Below are 26,109 nucleotides of genomic sequence, written 5' to 3' on the forward strand. Positions count from 1 at the left end.
AGTGGTGAGGGAGGGAGAGTGGTGAGGGAGGGAGAGTGGTGAGGGAGGGAGAGTGGTGAGGGAGGGAGAGTGGTGAGGGAGGGAGAGTGGTGAGGGAGGGAGAGTGGTGAGGGAGGGAGAGTGGTGAGGGAGGGAGAGTGGTGAGGGAGGGAGAGTGGTGAGGGAGGGAGAGTGGTGAGGGAGGGAGAGTGGTGAGGGAGGGAGAGTGGTGAGGGAGGGAGAGTGATGAGGGAGGGAGAGTGGTGAGGGAGGGAGAGTGGTGAGGGAGGGAGAGTGGTGAGGGAGGGAGAGTGGTGAGGGAGGGAGAGTGGTGAGGGAGGGACTCAACCTCAAAACGAGTAACTGGTGTGGCGTATTAACATTGCCACTGGGGAGACAAAGGCGGCCGGGCGTGGTGGATCCAAGTCCCGGGCGAAGCCGGGTACTTATGCTAGTGCAGGATAAAACGGGGGGGGGAGGGGTAGAACACACTCCACATTCCACACGGAGAAAGTGGCCCAAGTTTGGGCATCAAACCCAGGTCCCTCTGTGAGTTCCAGCCCTGCCGCCTGCCAACGAACACATGTACAGTTCAAACCCCACGTGTACATTCGGTTATATACAGATGTATTTTTATAATTGGTTTCTGGGTGAGGACAAATAATGAAGCAGCCATATCTTTGCCATGTAGCCTTTCATCCAGTGTGATATCGCAAGACTAATGCCCATTTTGTAACCAGACCCACGATGGGCAAAGGTATGCTGCGTTACTGCAGCATCGTTATTAACCTGGTTAATCTATCTCCGCACGATGGTGGGGGGGGGGGGGGGGGGGAGTGCGATCTCTGCTGTAACAGGAAGTTGGAACGGTGTCGTGCGCATCTCTTTACAGAGCGGAGCCGGCGCTGCCCCCATCCTCCGCGCTCGCCCAGGCCTCTAAATGGCTGACGGTTGTTGTGGAGGAAGAGGAGACTCCGGTAGAGGAGCTGTTGGTGCAGGAGGAGGAGACCCTGGTGGAGGAGCTGGTGGTGCAGGAGGAGGAGACCCTGGTGGAGGAGCTGGTGGTGCAGGAGGAGGAGCTGGTGGTGCAGGAGGAGGAGACCCTGGTGGAGCTGGTGGTGCAGGAGGAGGAGACCCTGGTGGAGGAGCTGGTGGTGCAGGAGGAGGAGACCCTGGTGGAGGAGCTGGTGGTGCAGGAGGAGGAGATCCTGGTGGAGGAGCTGGTGGTGCAGAGGAGGAGACCCTGGTGGAGGAGCTGGTGGTGCAGGAGGAGGAGACCCTGGTGGAGGAGCTGGTGGTGCAGGAGGAGGAGACCCTAGTGGAGGAGCTGGTGGTGCAGGAGGAAGAGATCCTGGTGGAGGAGCTGGTGGTGCAGGAGGAGGAGACCCTGGTGCAAAAGCTGGTGGTGCAGGAAGAAGAGGAGATGAGGGGGGAGACAGAGGAGGTATGGACGAAGGAGCAGGAGGATGAGATGGTGGTGCAGGTGGAGGAGACATTGGTGGAGAAGATGGTGGAGAAAGAGATGACAAGGAAAGAGGATCAGGTGATGATGATGCAGGAGGAGAAGAGGAAGCCAGGGAGTCTGGCCCGCATAGGGAGAACCATCCGTTCACTCCTCCGACGCGTGCTGCTGTGTGGTGGCCGGTCCACCACACAGTAGAGGTGGTGGTGGTGGTTCCGGATCGTTGTGAACCACAACCACTATCACCATACCCACCACACATACCCTGCACCCATTCACCCCCTTGTGATACCCACTACCCACCGCACACCACACACACCCTGCACCCACCCACCCCATGATCCCACCCCCACCACATTCCACACAAAGGGTTAGGGGTTTAGAGGGTTAGGGATTTATAAAGTTAAGGGTTTAGAGGTTTCGGGTTATTTCAGGGATAAGGGGTTTAGAGGTTTAGGGATTTCGAGGGTTATAGGGTTTAGGGGTTGAGGGGATTCGAGAGTTAGGGGTTTAGAGGGTTTGGGTTTAGAGGGTTAGGTGTTTAGAGGATTAGGCTATTTGGGGTACAGGGTTTTAGAGCGTTAGGGTTTTCAGGGTAAAGGGGTTTAAGGGTAAAGGAGTTTAGATGGTAAAGGGGTTTAGAGGGTTAGGGGTTTATAGGGTTTTGGGTTTACAGTGAGGGAAAAAAGTATTTGATCCCCTGATGATTTACAGTTTAGAAGGATATGGGTTTAAAGGATTCTCGGTTTAGAGAATTAGGTCTTTAGAGATTTTATGGGGTTTATTGTTCAAGGGGTAGTGGTTTAGAGGGTTAGGAGATTATAAGGTTTAGGGGTTTAGAGGTATCGGGGTTTCAAGGTTAGTGATTTACAGTGTTAGGGGTTTAGTGGTTTGAGAGTTGAGGGTTTAACACCTAGACTTTCACAACTAATATTGTCCATAATAAAGTTTTTTTTGGGTTAGTCTCCAACACTAAATGGCACTTTTTGTTGATGTGACAAATTTTACTAATTGACTGTTTCGGGTGGTGGTTGGTTTAACGACACGTTTATATTTACATAATCTAACAAAAAAAACCTTTATGGGTTTAGAGGGTTCCGGGTGTAGTGGATTATGTGTTTAGAGGGTTAGCATTTTAGGGGCATAGGTGTTTTAAGGGTTAGGCGTCTAGAGGGTTCGTTCTTTAGAGGGTTGGGGTTTAAATGTGTTGGGATTAGGTTACAGATTTAGGTTTTTAGAACGTTAGGGTTTTGAGGGTTAGGATTTTAGAGGTTGAGGATTTAGGAGGTTATGAGTTCAGAGGGTTAGGGGTCTAGAGGGTTAGTTCTTTAGAGGGTAGTGGTTTAGATTGGTTGGTATTTAGAATGTTAGGGATTTAGGGTTTTAGAAGGTTAGGGTTTCAAGGATTAGAGGGTTTGGGATTCAGAGGGTTTAGAGGGTTTGGTTTTTAATGGCTTAGACGGTTAGGGTTAAAAGAATAAGGGGTTTAGAGAGTGAGGGTTTTGGTGGGTTAGGGTTTAAACGGTAAAGGGGTTGAGGGTTAGGGGTATAGGAATTTAGAGGGTTAGGGGTTGAGAGGGTTAGGGTTTTGGGGGTTTAGAGGTTAAGCTTTTAGAGGGCGAGGGGTTTAAAGATTAGGGTTGTAAGAGTAAAGGGGTTGAGAGGGTTAGCGGTTTAGATGGTTATGGATTTAGATAGTTAGGGGTTTAGAGGTTTAGAGGGTTTTAATTGTTCGAGGTTTAGTGGTTAAGGTCTCTGTGCGAGTCCAACATGTTTGCATGAGTCTATGGTAAGATAAAAAGAGTTCAGTTTAATTTGTATATTTGGAAACAATTTGTTTACTTTTCCTGTGATGTTTGTATTTTTGTTGTTATTTTCTGACCCACCCGATTGGACGTCTGTGAAAACATCGTTATAGCTCATCAGATTCATCCAGTATAAATAAATATTCAAATTAAAAATCTATTGACCTCTGTGCGAATCTATGGATTTCTGTGTGAGTTTTTGGGCCTTTGAGTGTATGGATCTCTGTGTGAGGCTATGGGTCTCTGTGCATGTCTATCGGTCTCTGTGAGTATGGGGTTGCTGTGTGAGTCTGAGTGTCTGTAGGAATGTATGGGTCTCTGTTGAGGTCTATGGGTTTCTGGGTATGGTTGTTTGTGCGAGTCTTACATGCACAAATTTAACTTAAAAAGGCCATTGAGGGTTGCGGAATCCAAGTTGAATATTAAGTTCCTCGCAGTGCAAGCCAGCTCTCTAGTAGTGTCATTAAACAGCCCCTTTAATTCTGCATAATAATAAAATAGACTTACTCCAGGAAATCCACACTGAGTCACAGTCGGGTCCTGAATTGTTTTTTTTAAAGTTTTCGACGAATGAATGATGAGTTCTTACACAAGTGGGGGAAACCGGAGCACCTGGAGAAAACCCGTGGGGCAGCACTTTAAACCGTATAGGCAAAGATGGCGATTATCCCACTTTCTGTACTGCCTTCTCCTGGCCAGCCAGCCAGGAGAAGGCACCTGGATGCCCACGGGAAGGGGGTTTCACAACATTCACTGTGTGATCCACTCACCCTTGCTGCCTTCCACTGCTGGATTACAGGCTTGCAACACCACCGCCTGGCGAATAACAGTAATAATTAAAAGTTTTATAGCGCGCACAAGAACGACTCAGAGGCATGAGGAACCACAGCCGTGCAGGAAGGAAGCCACGTGGTGAGCCAGTACCAACAATTGTCCAAGCTCTGCGGTCCTCTATGGAGGCATTATGCGCTAATTAATGACGAGTGTTTATACCAGTGGGGGAAAACGGAGTACCCGGAGAAAACCCATGCGTGCGAGGGTGAAACACTCTATCCCTGTACAGGTGAAGATGGCGATTAGTCCACTTGCTCTACTGCCTTCTCCTGGCGAGTCAGGTTATGGCACCTCGACGCCCACAGGAAGGGGATTTTCCAACATCATTGTGCGGTGATTCACCAACCCTCACTACCTTCCACAGTGCTGGATTAGAGACATGCACTACCAACACCAGGCGAATAATAATAATAATAACTTTCTACTTCTAACTTGATAACAATAGGCGAAAAATAACAACAGGCAAATGATAACGACAGGCGAATGAGAACAGTAATTATTATTTCCACTTAGAACTTGATAACAATAATTATCTCTACTTTTAACGAAATAACAATTATTTCTATACTGATAACGTGATTACAAAAATAATAACAATTTCTACTTTTAACTTAATAACAGGCGAATGATAACAGGCAAATGATAAAAACAGGCACCACATCTACGCCTCTATATAAGGAACGAAACAGGTGAATGTCTCCACAAATCTGGCTGTTGCCTGATGAAGCTAGTTGTAATTACTGGCGAAACGTCGTACTCAGATTGTAAATGTTGTGGCTTGACTCTCCAACACACCGTGAGTTGTACTAGTTACAAATTGGCATGTTCTGCGTACGTGACAACCCTTACTAGTTGGCTGTGTCGGGTGGTGGTGGGTTTTAACGACACATTTATATATTTACGCGATCTAACCCAAAAAAGAAACCTCTTATTATTAGGTTTTTTCGGTAAAGTCACGTAGGTAAAACATTAAAATTAATAAAAGTAAAATAAATAAAAAATCACGACGTTTCGGAGGCAACACAAGCTTCCGTCTTCAGGTGGAACCGTCACAGCCACGACAGCTGTATCAAGTAAATGAGAAATTGCAGGAGCTACCATTCCGTTTATATAATGGTTGGAGAGGGGGGGGGGAAGGGCCAAGTACAGCACACTTTTTAAATCCTTTATATTAAGTTCGCTTGCTTGCGTGCTTGCTTGCTTGCTTAGGACCGTGCAAATCTTTCGGTCGTTTTTTATTAAATCCTTTATATTAAGTTCGCTTGCTTGTGTGCTTGCTTGCTTGCTTAGGACCGTGCAAATCTTTCGGTCGTTTTTTAACCCACTTCCCGTGATCCAATCGAGCTGACATTTTCCACACAGACTCGTTGTGCCAGACAATTAATGTTCGTGAAAAAAAATTCCCAAAATTTTACACTTTTTAGGCAAAAAAAAAATATTTTACATATATTCAAAAGAACTCATTCTTGGCTTTGGCTGAACGTCACAGTATAAGAGCCCAGAGCGTAACCCCTCCACAGGCCGTGGCGGAGTAGCGCAGTTGGTAGCGCCCTCGCTTCCCATGCCAAAGGTCCCGGGATCGATCCCCGCGTCCTCCACAGGCGAATATATTTTTAAATCCTTTATATTAAGTTCGCTGCTACGCATATAAAGGATTTATAGTGAAAAACTTTGTTTTTACGGGTTATACTTATTATTAATATGGTAAGGTGAGGCTTAAGAGGGTGAGCCTTTGTTATGGAGAGGTACGGTTTGTGACTCAACCTGTGACAAGGAGACAACAACTAAACATGGTAAACCTGTAATAGTTGTCTGTCAAATAAGATTGGCCAAATAAGTGTAGTTAAATCTTTTTTGCATGGTAATCACATCTTTCCAATGATTACTCAGTTTGTAACCGTCATCACGGTTGAAATTATGTCTGTGTTTGTATATTTGTATGGCTTCGTGTACAAACCTTTGATGGTAGCCAGGAGGTTTGCAGAGAACCTTGGTCTCGGAAAAGACAATTTCATGAGAGCCCACCGAGTTGTAGCAATGATCGGCAACGGCCGAAGAATCAGTTCTGCCGTGTTTCAGATCTGACTTGTGCTCGCGGACACGATCAGAAACATGACGTTTCGTTTCTCCAATGTCGCAATCACCACAAATGCAACTCAATTTGTAAACTCCAGGATACTGTAAGTCAGGAACGACATCCTTCACACATGGAATCAGATCACGGATTTTATGCACTTCACTGAATCGGACTTGGATCTTATGTTTGTTTAGAATTTTGGAGATCTTTTTGGTCACGCCTGCTATGTATGGTAACGTGATAGTTTTGGTCGGAGTTTCATGTGGCTGTTTCTGTGTGGTGGGAGAAACAGCTTGGCGGATAGTGCGGTCAGAGTATCCGTTCATCCTGAGGGCCCGATGTACATGTCTTAATTCACCGGCCAGGTGGTGTTGGTCAGAAATGCCATGGGCTCTGTGGTATAGCGTTTTGATGAGAGAATTCTTTTGAGATGGGTGGTGGTAGGAATCCGGTTTCAAGTAGGAATCTGTGTGGATGGCTTTCCTGTAGACAGAATGTCCCAAGGATCCGTCAGGCCTCCTCTCAAACAGAATATCCAAGAATGGTAGTTTACCGTCTTTCTCCACTTCCATGGGGAATCTGATGGATGGGTTGTCTAGAATTGATGTGGTCCAAGAAGTGGTTCAATGCTGGGAGGCCATGTGGCCAGATGACGAAAGTGTCATCCACATACCTCTTCCACAGAGAAGGACGCTGGGTGGATGTCTGGATGACGTCTGATTCAAACTTTTCCATGAACATGTTGGCTATAACTGGTGACAAGGGGGAGCCCATAGGGGTACCCTCATTCTGTTTGTAGAAGGTGCCATTCCAGGTAAAATAAGTGTTGGTGAGGCAATGCCTAACCAGCGCAGGTATATCAGAATTCAATCCATGTTGGACTAAGTCCTCAATTATTGTTAGGGTGTCCGGTACTGGGACTTTGGTAAACAAAGATACTACATCAAAGCTGACGAGGATGTCATCAGGAGATAGTACCATGTCCTTAACCATAGAGACTAATTGGGTTGAGTTGAGTACTGCCGAAGAGGTCTTGCCTGTGAAGGGGAGCAGAGTATCTGATAGAAAACGGGCTAGTTTGTACGTAGGAGAGTTTATCGTCGACACGATGGGTCGTAGCGGGGTGCCTTCTTTATGGATTTTGGGAAGACCATAGAGTCTGGGAGGTCTAGCCGCCGATGGTTTTAGAGGGACGTTTGCTTGGATCGATTAGGGAAGTCGAACTCGTGATGATACTGTTGGTTTTTGTCGTTAGGCTTTTAGTGGGATCGTTTTTAATTTTGGAGTAACTCCCATCATTAAGGTCCAGGATTTTGTTGTTGTATGAATCTTTATCCATGATGACCGTGCCCTTGTCTGCCGAGAGGATGACTATATCATCTCTCTTTTTTAGGTCCGCGAGTTCAGAGCGTTCGTTTTTGCTGATGTTACTAGTGGGTTTCTTAGCATTCTTAAGAATAGTAGCTATTTCAGCTCTTGCTACATCTGCATGGATGTGTCCTATGCCTCTGAGGGCTACATCAATCTGAGAAACAGTATCATCACGAGTTCGACTTCCCTAATCGAACCAAGCAAACGTCCCACTCTAAAACCATCGGCGGCTAGACCTCCCAGACTCTATGGTCTTCCCAAAATCCATAAAGAAGGCACGCCGCTACGACCCATCGTGTCGACGATAAACTCTCCTACGTACAAACTAGCCCGTTTTCTATCAGATACTCTGCTCCCCTTCACAGGCAAGACCTCTTCGGCAGTACTCAACTCAACCCAATTAGTCTCTATGGTTAAGGACATGGTACTATCTCCTGATAACATCCTCGTCAGCTTTGATGTAGTATCTTTGTTCACCAAAGTCCCAGTACCGGACACCCTAACAATAATTGAGGACTTAGTCCAACATGGATTGAATTCTGATGTACCTGCGCTGGTTAGGCATTGCCTCACCAACACCTATTTTACCTGGAATGGCACCTTCTACAAACAGAATGAGGGTACCCCTATGGGCTCCCCCTTGTCACCAGTTATAGCCAACATGTTCATGGGAAAGTTTGAATCAGACGCCATCCAGACATCCACCCTGCGTCCTTCCCTGTGGAAGAGGTATGTGGATGACACTTTCGTCATCTGGCCACGTGGCCTCCCAGCATTGAACCACTTCTTGGACCACATCAATTCTAGACACCCATCCATCAGATTCACCATGGAAGTGGAGAAAGACGGTAAACTACCATTCTTGGATATTCTGTTTGAGAGGAGGCCTGACGGATCCTTGGGACATTCTGTCTACAGGAAAGCCACCCACACAGATTCCTACTTGAAACCGGATTCCCCCCACCACCCATCTCAAAAGAATTCTCTCATCAAAACGCTATACCACAGAGTCCATGGCATTTCTGACCAACACCACCTGGCCGGTGAATTAAGACATGTACATCGGGCCCTCAGGATGAACGGATACTCTGACCGCATTATCCGCCAAGCTGTTTCTCCCACCACACAGAAACAGCCACATGAAACTCCGACCAAAACTATCACGTTACCATACATAGCAGGCGTGACCAAAAAGATCTCCAAAATTCTAAACAAACATAAGATCCAAGTCCGATTCAGTACAGTGCATAAAATCCGTGATCTGATTCCATCTGTGAAGGATGTCGTTCCTGACTTACAGTATCCTGGAGTCTACAAATTGAGTTGCATTTGTGGTGATTGCTACATTGGAGAAACGAAACGTCATGTTTCTGATCGTGTCCGCGAGCACAAGTCAGATCTGAAACACGGCAGAACTGATTCTTCGGCCGTTGCCGATCATTGCTACAACTCGGTGGGCTCTCATGAAATTGTCTTTTCGGAGACCAAGGTTCTCTGCAAACCTCCTGGCTACCATCAAAGGTTTGTACACGAAGCCATACAAATATACAAACACAGACATAATTTCAACCGTGATGATGGTTACAAACTGAGTAATCATTGGAAAGATGTGATTAACCATGCAAAAAAGATTTAACTACACTTATTTGGCCAATCTTATTTGACAGACAACTATTACAGGTTTACCATGTTTAGTTGTTGTCTCCTTGTCACAGGTTGAGTCACAAACCGTACCTCTCCATAACAAAGGCTCACCCTCTTAAGCCTCACCTTACCATATTAATAAAAAGTGTGCTGTACTTGGCCCTTCCCCCCCCCCTCTCCAACCATTATAAAAACGGAGTGGTAGCTCCTGCAATCTCTCATTTACTTGATACAGCTGTCGTGGCTGTGACGGTTCCACCTGAAGACGGAAGCTTGTGTTGCCTCCGAAACGTCGTGATTTTTATTTTATTTTACTTTTATTAATTTTAATGTTTTACCTATGAAGTATTGGAAATGACGGCAGGAACTCCTTGACGGGTAACACACTTTTTATTAAATCTTGACGTGTCACGATACAACGTGTGGTCTCTATTCTTCTGACTATACACTTCACTTAACTCGTGTAGACTCTATGCCTCTGGCTACACACACTTCACTTGACTCGTGTAGACCCTATGCCTCTGGCTACACACACTTCACTTGACTCGTGTAGACCCTATGCCTCTGGCTACATACACTGCATTCCGCCTCTGGGTTACACAGAGTCCCGGTCCCTTTAGGACAGCGGGACTAGGTACCGCAGGGCCCTATCTCTTCCTCCCCGTCTTCAGTCTTCGCTGGTTACACACTGCCCGTGCGCCTGTGTGCATCCCCTTATATAGCCCCCGCTCACGGGAGACGGAGCGGATGCGGACCTCGACGTGAGCATCACTCCTTAGTTAACCAATGACGACGCGCTGTTTCTACGATCCGTTTTCCCCAGCGCGTGTTACCACTACCCAACCAATCACACCGCGCTGCCACCCGATCACTCCCTCTCAAGCGCGTCACCGGCACACAGCCAATCAGCACCACATAACTCACGACCCCGCGCTGACCCCTGATCCTTCACCGTCAGCGCGCGTCACCACTCACACAGCCAATCACTACGCGCTGGCACACGATCCCTACCCCAGCGCGTATCACCACTACACCTACGTGACTTTACTGAAAACAACCTAAGAATATGAATCCTTGCAGTCATGAAAGCTTCAAATCTAAAAAAAAAAGAAACCTCTATTATGTATGATATTGGTCGCGAAAGTCTACGTGTTAAACAAACCCGAAGGAATCAGAGGAAAATCGACGTGACCACGGGAGAAGATGCAAACTCCAAATATACAGACATCAGGGTTGGGGTCAAACCTACGAATTCCAATATACCAGTTTAACACGTCGGCTTTCGCGAGGGGGTTTGCATCTCGCCACTGTGGCGCCTCATTATCTGACTCACCCACCCACTAAACTACTAAAGCCACCCACACACTCACTCACCCACTCACTCTGCCACCCACTCACCTTGCCACCCACACACTCACTCACCCACTCACTCTGCCACCCACTCAACCGCTAACTCACTTGCTCATGCACACACACAGCCACTCAAGAACATACCTGTGCACCCACCTACACACCCACTCATTAACTCAACGACCCACCCACCAACCCACTCACTCACTCACTCTAGACTCCACTCACCCACCCACTCACCTATTCACTCCCCCACTCACACACCCACCCATCCACCCACCCACTCTCTAACTCAAACACTCACCCACCAACCCAACCACCCACTCAATCAATCACCCACCAACCACTCACCCACCCAATAAACGAAAACTGAACTATTTGTCATTGTACCAGCTAAGGCCCACAGAGCTATATAGATCTTTTTCAAAAGCGACCTTGTTACAAATTACAGGTAAACAAAGTGGCTTATCACATATACATGCATTGCAGCCAAATCCTCTGAATGCAAGTTTATTCTCAATGCAGAGGTAAAACCCCGAGGACCCGGAGAAAAATCCACGTGACCACAGGGAGAAGATGCAAACTCGAAATATACAGGCGGAAGGGTGGGGATCGAATCGACAACCTCCTGTATACTAGGTGAGGAAGTTACCATCTCACCACCGTGGCACTCCATTCTCTGACTCACTCACTCACTCAAACACCCACCCATTCACCTATTCACGCACACCACTTACTCAAATACCCACCCTCTCACTCAATAACCCATCCACTCACTCATGAACCCACTGAAGCACTCACCCATACAAAAACCCACTCACCCACTCACTCACCGACTCACTCACCCATGAAATCGCACACCCATCTTCTCAACCACTCAGCCAGCCACCCACTCAATCTCGTACCCACTAACTCTCTCACTTCCTCACCAACCTACCAACCCACCAGCGACGTGCGGTCAGGGGAGGCAGAGCCTCACCTGTCATACTCCAATGACAATAGTTGTTACGAAAAGTAAAAAAAAGATAATAATAAAATAAAATTAAAGATTTTTCCACTGATCTGTGTTATAAATGTCATTTCTGTACGATTCCAATCATTTGTATAGTCAAAATCGCCAAATTTGCGGAGCTCCGCTGGAAATACAGGAAGAGACGAGAGGTGAGGCAGCGACGAGCTCAGCCTCCCCTGATTACGCAACCCCTCAGTAACTGGATGGAGCGCGGGCAATAAGCGCGTGCCTGTTACTATCACAGTATGTCACCAATGTAATGTTTGTAGACCCCTTCATTTCATGTCCTCGCCTTCCATACTCCAGGTAACTTATTTCACGTATGTGTATAAAGATATTTAGGCTCGCTGGTCTCGTCATGAAACTGCAATGAAAAAGCACCAGGGGAGGCAGCCATCACATTTGCCTCACTGAGGGGGATGCGTCTAAAACGCCCCCCTCCGTGAGGCCACGTCCCCCTCAGTGTGTGAATCTGGCTCTGACACAAGCCAGTGCCTCCCCAGCCATTGACCTCACCACACGTCACTGCAACCCACCCACCTATCTACTCACTCAACCACCCACCCAGTCGATCATCCACCCACTAACACTCACCCACCCAACAACTCACTAACCCACCCAGCACTCACTCACCGAGCCAGTCAATCTCTAACCCACCAACTCACTTTTAAACTGACTCTCTCAACTACAACTCACCCAGTCACTAACCCACTCACTCAATTTATAACCCACCCACTACCCACGTAACCTCCTACCCACACACTCACTCATCCACAAACCCACTCACCCCCTCACTCATCCATCCACTCACATACTCACCCAGCCACTCACCTACTCACCCAGTCACATACACATCCACTCACCATGCCACCCACCCAATTTCTAACCCACCCACTCGCCCAACCACTCCCTCAGCAACTCACCGACTAACCACGTAATTATTCACCCACCCACCCATCACTCAACCACCCAATAATTCAACCACCAAAACATTCCACCACCCACTAACTCAACCACCCACTACCACCCACTAACTCAACCACCGAGCCACTCACACTCACCCACTCACCCACCCACCCACGCACTCACCCGCCCACTCACCAACACACTAAACTAAATCTAAATTGTGGTTATTTTACCAGGTAAGGCCGACAGAGCTAAACATCTTTTTCAGAAATGACCTGGTTAAAAATTATAGGTCAACGAAGTGGCTTATGACATGTATTGTAGCCAAATCCTATAAATGCTTGTTGATTTTAAATGTGGAGGGAAATATACAGGTGTCAGGGTCGGGATCAAACCCACAACCTTCTGCATACCAGGCGAGGTAGTTAACATCTCGCCACCATGGCGCCCCACTGTCTGACTCTCCCACCCACTAACCCACACACTTGCCCACTCATTCAATCACCCACTCACTCACTCAACTACTGAGCCATTCATACACTGACCCACTCACTAAGCCACCCACTCAATTCACTAACCCACACTCATGCACCCAGCCACTCACTCACTCAGCGACTCACCTACGACGCATCAACCCATCCACTCACTCATCCACCCACGCACCCCACTCACGCACGCACCCACTCATCCACACAATAAACTAATATTTAATTGTTTTTCATTTTACTGGGTAAGGCCGTGAGCTATAGATCTTTGTCGGAAGCCACCTCAGCACAAATGACAGTTCAATTAAGTGGCTTTTCATGAAGAATGTTATTGCAACCAAATTATATAAATGCATGTTCAAATGTGGAGGGACAACCTGGAGAAAATTCCACACGACCACGGGGAGAACATAGAAACTCCAAATATCCAAGCGGAAGGGCTGGGATAAAATCCACAACCTCCTGTATACTAGGCGAGGTAGTTAACATCTCGGCACCATGGTGCCTCACTCTCCGACTCACCCACCCACTAACACACGAACTCTCCTCCCATATTCACACACCCATCTACCCAAAAACTCAACCACCCACACATTCACGCAACAATCCACTCACCCACCCACTCACTTATTCACCCACCCACTAAACCATGCACCTGTCCACTCACCTATTCATCCACCCACTCACACACCCATTAAGCAACCCACCCACTTACCCTGCCACCCACTTAATCTCTAACCGACTCACTCACCCAGCCACGCAATCTCGAACCCACCAATTCACTAATCCTCTCACCAACTCACCAACCCACCTCTCACCCACTCCCACACCCACTCATGCGCTGACCCACCCACTCACTCACCTCAACCATTCACAAACCCACCCACCCACTCATTCACCCAACCACCCACCACCCACTCAATCTCTAAACCCATTCACCCACCACCCACTCAGCCACCCACTAACTCACCCAACCACTCGTCTATTCACTCCCAAACAACACACCCACTCACGTCACCCATGGCTTACCCTATCACCCACAATCTCTAACACACTCACTCACCTACTTCCTCGATCACTGACCCACACTCACAGACCCACCCAGTTAATCACCCACTCTATATGTAGTCCTTACCTCTTCTGGTAATGTGAGATATTCTTTTACCAGGTAAGGCCCACTGATGGTTCAACAAAGTCGCTGTATACATTTATTGCACCCAATTCCTCTTATTACATGTTTCTACATGTGGAGTGAAATATACAGGCGTCAGGGTCGGGATCGAACCCACAACATTCTGTATAGTAGGCGAGGTAGTTACCATCTTGCCACCGTGGCGCTAAATTCTTTGACTCACCCACTCAACTACTAAAGACACCCACTAACCGACTCACAAACCCACTCACCCTGCCACGCACTCAATTTCTAACCCACTCACTAAACCAATCATCCACGCACCCACCTGCAAATGCACTCACTAACTCACTCACCCAACAACCCACCCATTAACGCACCCACCCACTCCCTGACCAACTCACGCACCAACCCACCCACTCACACTATGACCTACTCCATATCTAACCCAACAACTCACTCACCCAGCCCCTCACCTACTAACCTAACCACCCACCAACTCACTCACCCACCTACGCACTCAAATACCCACTCACCTAACTGTAAACTAAATTTAGTTTTTTACAAGGCAAGGCCCACAGAGCTATACAGATCTTATTCAGAAGCAACGTGGCCACAAAAAACCCAGAGGTCTCGGAGAAAAATCCATGAACCACGAGGAGAACATGCAAACTCCAAATATACAGGCATCAAGATCGAGACCGAACCCACAACCTCCTTTACAAAAGGTAAGGTAGTTAACATCTCGCCACCATGGGGCTCCACTCTCTGACTCGCAGCCACCCACTCACCTACCCACTCAGCCACATACCCACTCAGCCACATACCCACTCAGCCACATACCCACTCAGCCACATACCCTCTCAGCCACATACCCTCTCAGCCACATACCCTACTCAGCCACATACCCATCTCAGCCACATACCACTCAGCCACATACCCACTCAGCACATACCCACTCAGCCACATACCCACTCAGCCACATACCCACTCAGCCACATACCCACTCAGCCACATACCCATCTCAGCCACATACCCATTCAGCCACATACCCACTCAGCCACATACCCACTCAGCCACATACCCACTCAGCCACATACCCATTCAGCCACATACCCACTCAGCCACATACCCACTCAGCCACATACCCATTCAGCCACATACCCATTCAGCCACATACCCATTCAGCCACATACCCATTCAGCCACATACCCACTCAGCCACATACCCACTCAGCCACATACCCACTCAGCCACATACCCACTCAGCCACATACCCACTCAGCCACATACCCACTCAGCCACATACCCACTTCAGCCACATACCCATTCAGCCACATACCCACTTCAGCCACATACCCACTCAGCCACATACCCACTCAGCCACATACCCACTCAGCCACATACCCATTCAGCCACATACCCACTTCAGCCACATACCCACTTCAGCCACATACCCATCAGCCACATACCCACTCAGCCACATACCCATTCAGCCACATACCCACTCAGCCACATACCCACTCAGCCACATACCCACTCAGCCACATACCCATTCAGCCACATACCCATTCAGCCACATACCCATTCAGCCACATACCCACTCAGCCACATACCCACTCAGCCACATACCCACTCAGCCACATACCCACTCAGCCACATACCCACTCAGCCACATACCCACTCAGCCACATACCCATTCAGCCACATACCCATTCAGCCACATACCCACTCAGCCACATACCCACTCAGCCACATACCCATTTAGCCACATACCCACTCAGCCACATACCCACTCAGCCACATACCCACTCAGCCACATACCCACTCAGCCACATACCCACTCAGCCACATACCCACTCAGCCACATACCCATTCAGCCACATACCCATTCAGCCACATACCCATTCAGCCACATACCCATTCAGCCACATACCCACTTCAGCCACATACCCATTCAGCCACATATCCATTCAGCCACATACCCATTCAGCCACATACCCATTCAGCCATATACCCATTCAGCCACATACCCACTCAAAGACCCACACACCTTGCTAACCACCCACCTACACACCCACTCACTGACTCACTCACTCAACAATTCATTCACCCATCCACTCACCATTTCACTCTCCCAATCATACACCCACCCATCCACCCACTCTATCTCTAACTCACACACTCACCAGTCCACCCACTCACCCAGCCACTTACCTACTCACCCACTCACCCTGCCACCTACTCGACCTGCAACAGACCTACCGACCCAACGAGGCACCTACCCCCTAAACTAAACTACTTTTTATTTCCCCAGGTAAGGCCCATTGAGCTATATAGATCCTTTTCAGAATAGACCTGTGAACAAATTATAGATAAACGAAGTGGCTTATCACATAGACATTTATTGCAGCCAAATCTTCTAAACGCATGTTGATTCTAAATGCAGAGGGGAAAACCCGGAGGACCTGCAGCAAAATCCACGTGACCATGTGTAGAACATGCAAACTCCAAATATACAGGCGACAGGGTCAGGATCGAATCCACAACCTCCTGTATACCAGGCGAGGCAGTGCACGTCTCACCACCTTGGCGCCTCACTCTCTGACTTACCCATCCAATAACTCAAACACTAACTTACCCACTCAACCTCCCACATCAACTCACCCACCCACTCGCTGACCCCACTCAGTCAACAACTCACCCACCCACCCAACCACTCACTCCGTTAACCACTTTCTCACCGACCCACTCACCCTACGAACACTCACCAAGCTACACACTCACCTACCAACACACCCATTCACTCACTTGCTCACCCACCCACTTACTCACCCAACCACTAACTGACCAACTCACCCACCCACAAACTCACGAACAAAAAGACACCCACTCAACCCATCGCTCACCCAACCCCTCACTCACCCACTTACTGAATCACCCACCCACGCACTCACCGACCCACCAACTCACTTCACCCACCCAATACTCCCTCACCGAGCCACTCAATCTCTAACCCACCCACCCACCCACTCACCCAACCACCCACTCAATCTCTAAACCACACACAAACCCTGCTACTGACTCAATCTCTTAACCAAAGCTCACAAACCCACCCATCCACTCACTCACCCAGTGACTAACCCACTCACTCGATTTCTAACCCATCCATTCACGCACTACCCACCTAACCTCCTACCCACACACACTCACCCACCCACACATCCATGCACCCACACACTCACCCACTCACTCAACCATCCACTCACTAACTCACCCAGCCGTGCACCTACTCACTCACCCACTTTCAGATCCACTCACCCTGCCACCTACTCAATTTATAACCCACCCACCCACCCAGCCAACCACCCGCCGACTCCCTCAGCCACTCAGCCACTCACCCACTACCCACGTAATTATTGACCCACCCACTAATTTAATCACCTACTAACGTAACCACCCACTAACTCAACCACTAAGTTACTCGAACTTACCCACTCACCAAGCCACCCACTAAATCTCAAACCCACACTGATGCACTCACCCACCCGCCCACTCACCAACACCCTTAACTAAATCTAAAAAAAAAAATCCCCAGGTAAGGCCCGCTGAGCTATATAGGTTGTTTTTAGAAGCAGGGTTTGGATCGAACCTACGAACTTAAAAATACCAGGCAAGGTAGTTAACAATTTGCCAACATGGCACTCCACTCTCTGACTCTCCCACCCACGATAACACACACTCAAACACCCACCCACTAACTCAACCATCCATTCATTCAACCACCGAGCCAAGCACACACTCACCCACTCACCAAGCCACCCACTCAATCTCTAGCCCACACTCACTCACCCCACCACTGACCTACTACCCATTAAACTATTCTTAGGTTTTTTCGGTAAAGTCACGTAGGTAAAAAAAATGTAAATTAATAAAAGTAAAATAAAACACCCATCAAACATCGCACTCACTCATCCACTCACCGACCCAGCCACTCCTTTGCACACTAAATGAAAATTACGCTTTTTTATTTTACCAGGTAAGGCACTCAGCTATATAGATATTTTTCAAAAACCATTTGACCACAAATATTCAACTCAATTAAGTGGCTTTTCACGTATAAAGTGATAGCAGCCAAATTCTATAATTGCATGTTTTTAAATGTGGAGGGAGAACCCGGAGCACCTGGAGAAAATTCCACGCGACCAGGCGTCAGGGTCGGGATCGAATTTACGACCTCCTGTATAAAGGCGAGGTAGTTAACAGCTCGCCACCACGGCACTCCACCCACTCACCCATTCAAAACCACCCACCAACCCACTCACAAACCCACTCACCCTGCCACCCACTCAATCTCTAATCCACTCACTCAACAATTTACTCACCCACTCACCTACTCAACTAATCACACCCCCACTCACACACCCACCCATTCACCCACTCATTCTCTAACCTACCCAGCAAATCACTCAATAACCCACCTACCCACTCACCCACCCAATAAACTAAATTAAACAATATTTTTTATTTTACCAGAAAAGGTTCAGATCAGAGGTACGGGTACCCGTTCCCTACCCGTACCCGTACCCTACCCGAAATGAGTGACAAACGGTTACTCACCAGTGACTCACGGCCTATCCGTACCCGTACCCGGCCGCCCAAGGTCGCAAACGGCTACCCGTACCGTACCCGGCCGGGTACAGGTAGCCGGGTATCGGGTAGGGTTCGGGTATCGGGTACCCGGTTGCGACCTCTGGTTCAGATAACTAAATTAATATTTTTCAGAAGTGACCTGGTTACAAATGATAGGTTAACGAAGTGGATTATCATGGAGACATTCATTGCAGCCACATCCTCTAAATGAATGTTGATTTTAAATATGGAGAGAAAACCTGGAGGACCCAGAGAAAAAATCCACACCACAGGGAGAACATGCCAACTCCAAATATACAGGTGGAAGGGATGGGATCGAATTCACAAAATCCTGTATACTAGGTGAGGTAGTTAACATGTCGCCACCGTGGTGCCCCACTCTTTGACTCACCCACCCACCCAATCACACACTAACAACTCACCTGCTCAACCTTCGATATTCACTCACCCACCCACTAACTGACTCACCCACCCACCCACTCACCCAACAATCTACTCACCCGCCCACTAACCTATTCACTCAACCCCTCACTCACCCACTCCCCCACACAATATCCAACTGACCTACCCACGCACTCACTCACACAGTCACTCACTAATTCACCCACCCACCACCCACTCACCTATTCACCCACCTACTCAACCATCCACCCACTCATGCTTCCATACACTCACTTACTTATCCAGGCACTCACCTACTCACCCACCGACTTACTCACCCAATAAGCCACTCACCCACTCACCCTCCCAATCACCTAGTTACCCACCCACTCAATCTGTAACCCACCAATTTTCTCATCCACTCACCAACCCACCTCTCACCCACTCCCTCACCTAATCAATCACTTCAAACCATTCACTCACCCACCCACCCACTAATTCACACAATCACCCACCACCCACTCAATCTCTAACCCACACCCACCTACTCACTCACCCAACGACTCACTCAACAATCCACTGCTCCACACACTCATCTATTCACTCACATTCAACACACCCACTTCTCTAACACACTCACTCACCTACTCCCTCAACCACTGACCTACCCACTCACCCACCGACTCACCCACCGACTCATCCACTAACTCACTCACAGACCCACTCAGTTAATCACTGTGTAGTCCTCACCTCTTCCAGTATTGTGAGATATTCTTCCTCCCAGCGGTATCTTCACGACAACGCCCTGGGGGGTGGGCAAGCCTCACAACGAGTCGGGCGAGCGGGGCAACAGCCTGGTCATGTTGGGTTCATAGCGCAGTGCGGCACACGCATACACACAAGCAGACCACACACATATGAACACAATAACAACAGTGGGAGCCACTCACGCGATAGGGATGGGCCGCATGGTCCACTCCAGCTCGATGTACGGCTTGCCCGGATACAATGTTAACTACCTCGTCTGGTATACAGGAGGTTTTCGGTTAGATCCCAACCCTGACACCTGTGTATTTGGAGTTTGCATGTTCTCTCCGTGGTCAAGTGGATTTTTATTCTGGTCCTCTGGATTTTCCCTACACATTTAGAAACAGGCATTTAGAGTAGTTGGCTGCTATATATTTCCACATAAGGCACGTTGTTGACCTATCACTTGTGGCCAGGTCACTTCTAAAAAAAGAGTTATGTTACTCAGTAAGATGGTTGAGACACAGGTGATGAGCCTGTGTGTAAGGGGTTGAGTGAGTGAGCGGTTTAATTCATGATTGAGTGATTGATTGGTTGAGTGAGTGGCTGAGTGAGTGAGTGAGTGAATGGTTGAGTGAGTGGCTGAATGAGTGATTTATGGAGCGATTGGTTCAGTGAGCGAGCGGGTGGTTGAGTGAGCGAGTGAGTGGTTCAGTGAGTGAGTGGTTGAGTGAATTAGTGAGTGGTTGAATGAGTATTTGAATGAGTGAGTGTTTGAACCAATGAGTGAGTGTTTAAAGCGCATGAGTGTGTGGTTGAGTGAGTGGTTAAGTTAATGACTGAGTGAGTGATTGATTGAGTGGTTGAGTAAGTGGATGTTTGAGTGAATGGTTGAGTGAGTGGTTGAGTGAGTGAGTAGTTGAGTGAGTGGTTTAAGTTAGTGGATGAGTGAGTGGTTGTATGTGTGGCTGAGTGAGTGAGTGGATGAGTGAGTGAGTGGCTGGCGCGCACCTTGGCTGCGTTGTCCAGAGTGTCCCGCTGGTGCCGCTCCACTGTGTTGCTGCACTCCGCCAGGGTGAGAGCGACGGTGCCGCGCCCGCAGCTGCTCCAGCGACTACGCCATCTTACCCAGCCCCTCCTGGCGAGCACGCAGCATGCCCTGGAGCTCCCATCACATGGTGCTGGCAATCTGAGACACCCGCCTGTAGCACACACACAGAAGAAGAGATACGGGAATGGATTAGGGCGACCCGGGTGACGAGTTCACTACTTCGCCCGGTATACAGGAGGTTGTAGGTTTGATCCAAACCCTGATGCTTACATATTCAATTCTGCTCGTCCAGGCGGGGAGAATCCAATCACATTTATTCGATGCGATGTTTCTCATGGGATATAATAAGTGACAACATTTGGACCCCAAACCGAGAGGATTCTGGGATGTTTGTGGTTTTTTGGCAATAACTCTGGAAAGAAATGTCGCAGACCCATCAAGGTGGGACTCGTCCAGCGACATAATGGTTGAGTGACTGGTTGAATGAATTCGGGAATGGTTGAATGAGTGAGTGGTTGAGTGATTGAGATAGAGTAACTGAGCGGCTGAGCGGTTAAGTTAGTGAGTCGTTGAGTGAGTGTGGCTGATTGAGTGAATGGTTGAGTGAGTTAAAGAGTGATGGTTGAGTGGCTGAGTAAGTGATTAAGTGAGTGAGTGGTTGAGTGAGTAAGTAGCTTCGTGAGTAAGTAGCTTCGTGAGTGCGCGGCTGAGTGGTTGAGTGTGTGGCTGAGTGAGTGGCTAAATGAGTGAGTGGCTGAGTGAAAGGGTGAGTGGCTGAGTGAAGGAGTGAGTGGCTGAGTGAGTGAGAAAGTAATTGGTTGAGTGGTTGAGTAAGTCATTAAGTGAGTGAGTGGTTGCTCTAGTGAGTGGTTAAGTGAATGGTTAAGTGAGTGGTTAAGTGAGTCCCCAAGCCGAGAGGATTCTGGTGAGTCGTTGAGTGAGTGGTTTGGTGAGGGGTTGAGTGAATCGTTGAGCGAGTGGTTGGGTGATTGGTTGAGTGAGCGAGTGCTTGAGTGAGCAAGTGAGTGGTTGAGTGAGCAAGCAAGTGGTTGAGTGAGTGAATGGTTGAGTGAGCGAGCGGTTGAATGAGCGAGTGGTTTAGTGAGCGAGTGGTTGAGTGACTGAGTGAGTGACTGAGTGAGTGGCTGAGTGAGTGGCTGAGTGAGTGAATGGTTGAGTGAGTGAGAGTGTGATGGTTGAGTGATTGAGTGAGTGGGTGGTTGAATGATTGGTTGAGTGGTTGAGTTAATTATTGAGTGAGTGAGTGGTTGAGTGAGTGAATATCTGAGTGAGTGAGCGGCTGAGTAGTTGAGTGAGTCGTTGAGTGAGTGTGTGGCTGAGTGAGTTTGTGGCTGAGTGAGTGAATGGCTGAATGAATCACAGCTATGATAAAAATGGACATCAGCATATAAGTGGTCTTGTATTCACTCAGTAAATGAAGTTTAATAAAAAAATTTGTACACTCACAGGATCGAAATAAAGATGACATTGCACATCGGAGTAAACCGAGTTGCGGCTATGATGAAATTTTGCATTAGCATAACATTGATTTATTAGCATACAAAATGACTTTTTGCAGAGCGATTTAATACAAAAGTCTGATAGACTACAATAAAAAAGATTTTTTAAATAAAAAGTACATACAAACCAGGCATCGATACCGTTGCTTTGTATGATCTGTGAAACGCAGAAATTTTCAGATAAAATCGGACATTTTGAGCTTGCTGCTGTATCGACTGAGTGGAATCAATACAATTACTATCGATTCACAATCAACAAAGACCATATATGGGAAAATCTCTGATCGGTGATTTTGATTGCATCGTATTGCAGCGCCCCTTTGATGATGTTATAAAGCACTTGCCCCAACAGTCTGTTAAAGGCTACACGGGGATCTTTGTGTGCGAGTAGCTCACAGATCCTTGAGAGATCTGAACACTGTCCGATCATCAGCGAGCTCCTCCGGCAGGCGAGGCTGCGTTGGCGGTTGTCTGTGCATTAAGAGGTGTTAACTATCCCACGCAGAGAAGTCTGCTTACAGAACATAAGAGGTTCTTCACGTGCCGTGCCCCGTGTCACCTGAATGTTAAATGGGGCTCCGGCAATTCAGTATCCACCGCCGAATCATCTTTCACCATCACCACGCGTCCATTAAGGCCAATGTGACGAGGCCATAGATAGACAATGCGTTATAACGGGGGGGGGGGGGGGGGAGCAAGAAAAACGTCGTACTACGTGACATCACAACACCCTGCACGCAGCCATAGTGGCTGATTAGGGTGCGCATCATTTACGAATATGTGGTTTAAGTGATTGAGAGTATATTTTGGTGTAAATTGATCACGATGCTTTGCGTAGCCTGCATTTAAAATTTCATGCGTGGGTGCATGACCAGATATGAGTGGGTGAATGCGTGAGTAAGCCGGTAAGTGAGTATATGGGTGGATGGAGGGAGCTTGGCAGGCATGGCATGGGCTGGAGTGGAGGTGGACTGATGCGGTACGGGAGGATGTGGAGCTGAGTGGGCTTTGCCGACGACTGGTACCAGTGGTATCGAGATCGGCCTCTGCGGGGAGGCTCGTGAAGGATGCTTCTACTTGGCAGTTGGCGACACTCGCCCTCCAACAACAACGGAGGAGTGACACTCACAACAACGAGCGGAACACCGGATGATAAATATGCAGCAATTTGGCACAGTACAGGGTACAGGTGGTGCTGCCAGTCATCTCAGTCAGCCAACCCATGGCACCTGGGTCTGTTCCAGGACCTCCGGTCAGCGAGCCTTCGACACTTCACGTGGCTTCAAAGTGCACCTGGCCTGGCACAGGCGCTGTGGTGACGTCACTGTCACTTATTGGCGAATGGTGACGGTTGATAATGCAGCGGTGGTTGTGAGAGATGCCATTTTGGGGGGGGGGGGGGGGGCGCCAACCCTGACCAGCTGTGAACCTCACGTCGCCCGCAGCCACCAGTGGCCACAGGGAGTTCTGGATGGGTGCGAGGGGCTGGTAACCCCCCTCCACCTTCAACTAAATCACCACACATTCACGTGCGAGCCCTTGGGTCTCTCTGTGAGTCTATGGATCTCTGTGTGGTGAGTCTATGGGTCTCTGTGAAAGTCCGTGGGTCTCTGTGAGGTGAGTCTATGTGTCTGTGTGGTGAGTTTATGTGTCTCTGCTTTGTGAGTCTATAGGGCTCTGTGCGAGTCTGTTTGAATCGGTGGTTCTCTGTGTGATGAGTCTATGCGTTTTTGTATAACTCTATGGGTCTCTGTGGGGTGAGTCTATGGGTCTCTGTGGGGTGAGTCTATGGGGCTGTGGTGAGTCTATGGGGCTCTGTGGTGAGTCCATGTGTTTGTGTGGTGAGTCTATAGACCTCTGTGCGAGTCTGAGGGTCTGTGCGTAGTGAGTGTATAGGTCTATGTGTGATGACTCTCTGGGTCTCTATGTGATGGATATCTGTGGTGTACATATCCTGGCACAAGCGCCGTTAGTGGAGAATGCTCCTCCCACTACTCCTGCTTGTTGTTGTGCTCGGGAAGGAGAGATAAAACTAGACTAAAATCTCAACGATTTTCATTTCACCAGGTAAGGTCCACTGAGATAAACATCTCTTTTATTACGCACTTTTATTTAACTCACTGTCTGTTGTTGTCGTATCCTCAAATCTTGCAACTCAATTTTAACCCACTTCCCAATGTGGTATCGACTGCAAACTTGGTATACTTATGTCGTACTGATGACAAAACTACATTCTATAAAAAAAAGTATTTTTAAACATTCATTTTTATGATGTTTCAGCTTGGGTCTAATTGTCCACGCTCAACTGACGTTGGCTGTAAATCACCAGGGCCCCTTACGTTATGGCAAGCCTCGGGGCCACTTCCTGGAGTCGTGGTACATTTAATTTAATTAAAGCGTGTTTTTAAAAAAAAAGTACTTTTAAATATTACTTATTCAGAAGCGACTTGGCACCAATAATAGCTCAACGAAGTGGCTCGTCATCACGTGTAAATTATAGCAGCCAAATACTTTAAACGAATATTCATATTCTTGGTTCTTTCGGTAAAGTCACGTAAATAGAAAACCCCCCAAAAAATGAGTAATGCAAATAAATCGAATAAATTGCTTTTTATTATTTTCAATTTATCTTATTTTTTTAACTTAAAAAAATAGATTTGTTTTTGTTTTCTATTTACGTGACTTTACCGAAAGAACCAAGAATATTAATTCCTGCAGTCACGAAAGTTTTAAGTCAAAACTTTAAACGAATGTATCTTAATGTGGAGAGAAAAACCAGAGGACCTGGAGAAAAATCCACGCGACCACGGGGAGAGACAGAGACACGCAAACTCCAAATATACAGCAGGCATCAGGGTCGGGATCGAACCTACAAACTCCTGTATACCAGGCGAGGTAGTTAGGGGGGAAAGCAGAGACAGCGAGAGGGAAGATATTTAGTCAAACTCACACTCAGTATTACTCACCAACCATGATACACTCACCACACACTCACCATCACACTCACCATGATACTCACCATCACACTCACCATGATACTCACCATCATACTCACGCATTCACCATCATACTCACAAACAATCCCACACACATCAACAGTAGCCATTCACCACTACGTGGCGATGACGTCACCACAATAACCCAGGTGCCATGGTTTGACGGCTGTGCCAGGCTAAGTGCAGGAGAAGGTCACGGGCCAGACTCAGGTGCCATGGGCCGACTGCTCTGCCTGGCTCGGTACAAGAGGAGGGCTAGACCCTGGTGCTATGGGTTAACTCGTGTGCCACCACCTGCACAGCCACCACAGTAACAACCACACAATTATAATCACAACAATAACCACGACCAACAACTGTAACCACAACTATAATGTAACCACAACTATAATGTAACCACAACTATAATGTAACCACAACAGCAGCAGCAGCAGCAGCAGGGCCGAGCTCTGCTTGAAGCTGCGCCGTGAACTCCGCAGAACGTGACGGCTGTGGGCCAGGCGCCTCCTCTGTCTCCTCCCACCGCCGCCGCCACTGCTGATGTGGACACACCGCGCGAGGTTCTCACCTTCAGGCTGAGTCGACGCAGAGGAGGCCCAGCGAGCCGCCGCTTCAGAAGCGCTCGCTCGCCACTGACGGTGGCCGTGAGCGGGAATCCAAACCAGCTGCTCGCCACCCACAATGCACAGCGCGCGCCGCCTCCAC

The 26,109-nt window shown here is 48.2% G+C and overlaps 1 long non-coding RNA gene across 1 annotated transcript; it reads right to left on the reverse strand.

Moving 5' to 3' along the window:
• Positions 1-2,997: 2,997 nt before the first annotated feature.
• Positions 2,998-26,109, reverse strand: LOC133349292 (uncharacterized). Its single transcript, XR_009755927.1, has 5 exons — positions 25,973-26,109; positions 20,849-21,039; positions 19,841-19,944; positions 4,017-4,062; positions 2,998-3,339 (listed from the first exon to the last, which is right to left on the reverse strand). It is a non-coding gene; the product is annotated as an uncharacterized LOC133349292 (long non-coding RNA).

This window comes from Lethenteron reissneri, chromosome 29 (assembly GCF_015708825.2).
Source record: "Lethenteron reissneri isolate LAM-NWPU_2019-01 chromosome 29, ASM1570882v1, whole genome shotgun sequence".
In the NCBI taxonomy this organism is placed as follows: domain Eukaryota; kingdom Metazoa; phylum Chordata; class Hyperoartia; order Petromyzontiformes; family Petromyzontidae; genus Lethenteron; species Lethenteron reissneri.